At 44.7% G+C, this 7,234-nt stretch overlaps 1 long non-coding RNA gene across 1 annotated transcript; it reads right to left on the reverse strand.

Moving 5' to 3' along the window:
• Nucleotides 1–426: 426 nt before the first annotated feature.
• LOC142906077 (uncharacterized) lies at nucleotides 427–6,531 on the reverse strand. Its single transcript, XR_012930048.1, has 3 exons — nucleotides 6,364–6,531; nucleotides 4,666–4,788; nucleotides 427–2,656 (listed from the first exon to the last, which is right to left on the reverse strand). It is a non-coding gene; the product is annotated as an uncharacterized LOC142906077 (long non-coding RNA).
• Between the last annotated feature and the right edge of the window lie 703 nt (nucleotides 6,532–7,234).

A 7,234-nucleotide genomic window follows, 5' to 3' on the forward strand; every position in this document is an offset into this window, starting at 1 on the left:
GCACGGTCGGAGTGGGCAGAGGCCGGCGTTCGACTGGTGGTTTGAAAAGAACACGGACAAACATTCGAGCTCACGCTTTTGCTTTGGCAACAATTTTCGTTAATTGGGCTCCGAGCGGCTCAACAAGCCTGGAAGCCGGCGCATTTAATCACCTCCGAGATCGAAATGTGGCAAATCGCATGCTAATCAGGAGCAAGTTGGCCCAGGGATTGAGAATCAAATTTGCATGTGAAACGGCGGTGCAGGACTCGATTCGAAGGCGAGTGAATACTGCGCGGTGGTGCATTGCAAGTGGACATTATTATCATCCAACAGTGACCAGCATGGTGAAGTATGGTCAAACTAAACCTGACATCCAACATCACGTGGCGACATGTTCATCCAGTAGTGGAAAACGTAACTTAAAGTAACCAAAATAACAGAAGATGCATGGAAAATAAATCGGTTTAATTTTGTATATAAACGCGTATAACTCATGTGTACATGCTTGTAAATATACGATTCAGCTAAAAAATGTTAAACACATTTACACAAAGTCGCAAAGACATCAACTCGCTTAAATCTTTACCACTACTCCAGGAGCTCATAATTATTGCCCAAGTACTGTATATACGTGAGCAAAGTTATAACCAATTACGAAACAATTTGAAAACGTGTCAATATTTTGTCAGAAATTATCTTTGCACGTCTAAAGGACAAGAGAAGCTGTAACGAAATGCGCATTTGTAAACGATTAAACCTTAAAATTTTCTGACACCGACATTTTTTCCAAAAACATTCCTTGTGTGATTGCACAGAGTCCGATGAGGGGTGGGGCAGCTGTGTAAAAAAACCTGAGGTGAAATTCTCCGTTAAACCGACGATTTAAACAGCAACAGCTCGGGGAATTTTATACTCTGTTCTATGCAGCTGACCGCTGCCCCTTCATACAGTAAATGGCATCCTCACAATAATAAGTAACCTAACATCCCTTGCAGGGAATCCTCTCGCGATAAAAAATCTTCCATTTGCCATCCATCACGAGACCCCTGCGGGTGTCACCGTGCACAATCATACTTCGAAGCTCTTGCTCGGATTCCCCAGAGCTTTGCCCTCCGAGTGGCCACCCTAATGGCCCACTCCGACAGGCCAAACCTGGCACAATTGTAGGTTTTCAACTATAATACACGTTTTTTGGGTTAGATCGTTTAAATATATAAATGTGTTGTTAAACCCACCACCACCCGACAGCCAATTAGTAAAGTTTGTCAGGTAAACAGAACATGTCAATTCGTTACTAGTACAGTCCACCAGTGTGTTGGAGAGCAAAGCCACACCATTTACAATCTAAGTACAACATTTCGCCAGCACTAACTAGCTTCATCAGGCGACAGCCATCACTTGTGAGCACTTCTTTCGCGAATTGGGAGGGGAATCAATGAATGCATATTACTATGGGTATCCATTGCCGATTGGGTTATTTATATGTTAATCAACACACATTATGCATGCGCATTAAGGAACGAGGATTCTCCACGAATCTGGCTGTCGCCTGATGAAGCTGGTTGTAATTACTGGTGAAACATTGTACTCAGATTGTAAATGTTGTGGCTTTGCTCTCCAAGACACCGGTGTGATGTTACTAGTAACGAATTGGCACGTTCTGTTAATGTGACAAACCTTTCGAATTGGCTGTGTCGGGTGGTGGCGGGTTTACCGACACATTTAAATATTTATTACGCGATCTAACCCAAAAAACTTGTGTTATGGATATTGGTCGCGAAAGCCTACATGTTAAACTGGTTTTCAACTGTTAGATCAGTGGCAGCCGATATGTGAATTGCGATCCATGGGTGGATGATCGCAAAAGATTTTGATTGTGGATCTCGGGACAAATAGGAATAAACACCTCTAATATAAAGCAATTCTTGATATAGCAGATGGCAAAACAAAATCCCCGACTAAGAATTAATGGATTAATAATATATATTTTAAACCAATAGATCGCACTAGCACTTGGCATGTCTACAGTGTTCTATTAGTCGGTTAATTCCATCCGGGTAACTGTTGGTCATATATTGCTGGTAGATCACGGAACATGTTGAGATATACCAGAATGGATCACAGTGCTTTGTGGGTTGGACACTGTTGCGTTAGTCAATAAACACCACCGATTCAGTAACCAATATTTTTGTGAAATCACCTTCTTCACAAGGGGGTCAGTGTCTTGGCTGGCAAAGAAGTGGGGCATAAGATATCCTAAACCTTTCATACATCTTGACGCGTATACACCTTCATTGGCTGATTGTACTGGTTGGCAAGGTAAAAATTCTAAATTAAAAAAAAATTGCGCTACCATTTGAACCGCTGCGACAGGAGAACGAAGAACCGGTGACTTCTGGATTGCAAGTTCAGAGTGCAAACCGTCTGTTACTTCAGGGTAGCATTTCTCATAACCGCCACTGCTTTTTTTTTCAATTGTTCACCTCTGCTTGCGAGCACAATGTACACTTAATTAACTCTGCAGATGTAAAACCCAGAGTGTGTGCCCACTCATGCACCTCCTCCGACATCTTGTTGACACCGCATCCACGATACACTAGTGCTGTCTGGGTTTCTTAGGCCGGGGAGAAGGCGAGCCCCATGGGGTGGACTCCGCAGGGTTGTAGCCTGGAATCTGTGACAGCGGACACACAAATGGCACAAACGTACAACAAAGATAGTCACCCAAATAAGCCTTTAACAGACTGTGCTGCTGTTAGGCGGCATGGCCCACGAGGGGGTAAGTGGCCAACACCTCTCCCCAGTGCTGATGTTTACACACTGCACCAGGTACTCATTTAAGAAAGAGTTGACCTTGGGTAGGCAAAACAGCAGTTCAGATAATCCTCATTGGTGTTGGCGGTGAGTGGGAATTGGGTTGCCGGGTTCATAGCGCAGCGTGCTAACCACTACACCAATGCTCTCACACACACACATGTGAGTATTTCCAACACAAGTGATATGTTATTATTACACTTAATAACACTGAAAAACTTCGCCAAGTCTGAAGACTTTAGAGGAACAGGGGAGAGAAGATGACAACTCCACACAGTAACACACTCTAGTTGGGAATCAAACCCAGTTTTCTTGCTGCAAGACGCAAGGGTTTACCAATGTGCCACCCTGCCGCCCATGGCGATACGTAAACTACCTTAATACCATATTTCGATTTAAAGCTTTCGTGACTGCAAGGATTCATCTTCTTTGGTTCTTTCGGTAAAGTCACGTAGAATGAGAATAAAAAAATAAATTGATAAAATAAAATAACACAATATTATTATATATTTATATATTATTCTCATTCTACGTGACTTTACCGAAAGAACCAAAGAAGATGTACCTTAATACCAGTTTCAACGCATGCTTATTTTTAGATATGGGAGGAAACCAGAGAACCCGGAGGAAACCCATGCAGAACAGACTCATGGAGTTTTGTTAAGAAATCTGATATCTACCAAGGCTCCCACACCCTGACTTAGCTTGGTATCTTGAGAACTCGCATTCATCAACAACTGCCTCTAACGATCATTTAAATAGGTCACGTTTCAGATAATGGCCCTTCTTGTGCAATGAACTAGGGCCATAATAAAAATCTATTTTATACAGCACCTTGCATATCGAAATATCTCAAAAAAGCACTGAACATTAAAAAACTACTCAAGTATAGATACAAGCCAATAGAAATAAAGTAAAAGCCGATAATAACAAGAATGACAGTGATACTGACACTTTACACAGCATGCAAAATGCAATAAAAGCTAATCATAATGATTCCCCTCACAGTAATAACCAATCAGAATCCAGGAAAAGCCAATTAATAACGACATTTTCAAGCTGGATTTAAACACACGGACAGTCACAACTGATATAGGTAGGGATAGTGTCCCATAGTCTTTGGATATACAGTCTGTTCTATAATACGGTAGTTGCGTACCTCAAGAACACCGCGTTTTGGAAAAATCGTGATATAATAAATAATATATATTATATGGGGTAAAGCGCAGTCCGCAATAACGCGTGAGATGCGTAACACAGGCTGAACAAAGACTAAGGAACGTGGGTAGCATCTAGAAGCATCCAGCAGCATCCCGCCTTGTGTGATGCTACGCCGAGGCAGCCGTTACAACCGCTTATTCCTACTCGCGCGACGTAGTTCCATTCATTCAACCGAGTTAAATCCAGTTCGGATCCGCGTTATACAAAAAATGCGTTCCTTCATACATTCATCATCACGTTATATCCAATTTGCCAGTTACAGGAGGTATAGGACAACAGACAGTGGTGTAAAATGTGGTCCATAGTTTGGGTTGCATGGCCACAATCGTACAGTAGCTTGTTTTTAATGCACTGCTATGTATCTCTATGAGTCTCTATGAACCTCTAGGAATCATAATGGGTCTCTCTGTATCTCCTATGTATCTCTGTGTCTCTCTGGGTTTACGATACGGTCCCACAGTTTGGGTTGCATGGCAACAAGCGCTATGCTGTGGCTTGTGTCATTAATTTTCGGCCCGCTGACGTTCCGATGCGGCGAGCGTTTGTTTTTTGTGCACTACTGCTGGCGCAGCAAGCAGCAACAGCAGCATGGTCACAATACAAATCGGTGGTATTCCGAGGTTGCGCGTCGCGCCGCACGGTGAGTACCTCCGGGCGGACGAGGTGCATGCGGATCCGCTGGTGCTGCAGGTTGGACGAATCCAGCGACACGCGCACGCACACGCGGTCGAACATGTTCAGCGCGATGCCCTCCACGCACAGCGTGGGGCCCTACACAAAACACAAAGACATATCTCCAATGTAGCCTTAACAGACTGTTGGGGCAAGTGCTGTTGGCGAGGAGCACAGATGAAGGCCGGCACGGCACACAAGGAGGTGGGTCGCCGTCGCCATGCCCGGCCGCCTTTGTCTCCCCAGTGGCGATGTTTACACACCGCACCAGGCATTCAATTGAGTTCCGAGTCAACCTAGGGGAGGCCCAGGACCGGTTCAGATAATCATCACTGGTGTTGACCGTGCGAAGGAATCGAACCCAAGTCGCCAGGATCATAGCACAGAACGCTAACCGCTACACTACCGCTGACTGCTCTCTGCCAAGTGCCCTGCATACAAGCACGGATTGACGTAAACCCAACGTTATTATTCATACAATTACATGGGTCACTCAGAAAAGCCTCACTGATTCTCAAAACGTTTGCATTCAAGGTCACTGCTACGTTTTTTGTAAAAGGAGGCGAACGATTGATATGTGCTCCCCAAATAAGTAATTTGCATGTAATTTGCCAACCTTGGACCATGATGCTGGCACACGAATAACGTTACAGGATCTTTTTACGTCCACTGTTAAAGCGGATGGCCTGTAAATATTTTACGCTTAATACACACCACAGTATTAACCGGAGTGGCCACCGAGTTTGAAACGCAAACCTCCACAACACACAGCGAATGCAATACCGCTTGGGCCACCTCACCGCGAGCTGAAAACCAGGCATGAGAAGCCGATGGCTGCAATGACCAAACCAACCGAGGGATCGTGATGTGCGGGCCAGCCAAGGAATTTTGAAGCCTTATTTGGCCATCATTAAGGAGTAGATGCAACCCCCCTTAGGTTATATGGAGTGTACAATTGCAGTTAAGAACATACCTAAAATATGGCTGCAAATGTTGATCCTTTTGAGCTTCTGGTCCAAATTAGGCTGTGTGCATTATCCACGCAGAGCGACAATGTAATGCGGCATGCAAGGCATGCTGGAAAGGACCGGATCCACTGGTCACAAACGTGCTTTTTGCCATCTAGAGATCACTTTTTGCATCAACTACTATTTCCCTCATTTGTTTTTATTCTACAAGTACTTTTCTGCCCTTCGAGTTTCTCATTGTTTACAGAAAGCATTAGATTTTCTCTATAATTCTTCCGGATCTGAGGGATTTTACTGTATTTTTAATGTGATGTCCTCTCCGTGACAATACGGGCTCCGTCATGGCAGTTATTTTAAAAGCATATTTAATTGTGACCGTTTTATATTTGAAACGCATTTACATCATTTAATTCAGTTTCAGTGTATTTTGGTATAGCCCTGTGAGCCATCCGGCTCTAATGTATCCACCGGTGTAACTTCCTCTGTAATAGTCCACACTGCCAAATGGCAAAAAAAACGGAGCTTCGTATCTCACTGCGTTCTTCCACCTTAAACCAAGTGTCTGTGTGTCTGATAGAACCCTAATCGTAGAGAGATGGTCAGGGGGCTTGGGTCCCAGTGCATTAAGTCAGTCCTGGGTTTAAATGCAGAATTCAGCCGTTCGGGAAATGCCAATGCCTCCCGGTTAAGTGAACACATGCCCTACCTCCTCGTCGAAGGTAACGCTGAGCTTCAGATCTTTGGAGTCAAAGAAAACCGTCCCCTTCAAGCCGTACTTGGGAATGAGCACCACCACGGCGCACAAACAGCACGAAGCCCTCTTCGCTCACCACTCCCTTGCTCTTGAAGGACAACTGAGACCACAACAACAACAGCCGTTAATCACCGCTACATGGCCAAGAGCAGACACACGTGCATCACTTACCAAGCCCATAATTATTTAACAAAATTTAAGGTATTTTTCTGCATCCCCCCGCTAATTTATTCCAGTTGTGCTATTGGCATCATGTCATGGGGATTATTTTGAGTTCAATCGTGAAGGTACAATGTCAATTGTATTGACTATAATCCTCCATCACCTGACAGAGCCAATCAAATAAAGTTGTCACATCATGGGCAAATGTGCCAAGTGACTAGGTTTTTCAGCAAACACAGAAGAATGCTGAAAAGCAATGTCAAGTGTAGCCAACCAGTACAGCCACGGCACCACCACACGTAAGCGTGCGAATACAAAACAATTGATTCTTACTACACGCACAATACGATGCCGGCTTTCGTGACCTTAAAAATGGTTTTCAAGAGACGAATGGACGCATTATCAGGTGCCTAAGCACACGCCGTGCAAGCTCCACGTGGCCCACACTTCCGCCTCCCACCTGCGTGTGGAAAGCTACAGACGAGCGTTGGGCGTACTGCGCCATCTTGTGGCGGTAGTTGAGGTTGTTGCAGAGCTGCTGCTGCTTCTGCTTGTCGGTGAGCGCCGGGTACGTTGGGTCGGCGCCCACGCACACGGCCAGCAGCCGGTGCACAATCACATCCGAGTCTCTGTAACGGTACAGGGACACAACAACAACAAT

Source organism: Petromyzon marinus, chromosome 61 (genome assembly GCF_048934315.1).
Source record: "Petromyzon marinus isolate PM22_M1 ecotype Great Lakes invasive population chromosome 61, UKy_Petmar_22M1.pri1.0, whole genome shotgun sequence".
NCBI lineage: Eukaryota > Metazoa > Chordata > Hyperoartia > Petromyzontiformes > Petromyzontidae > Petromyzon > Petromyzon marinus.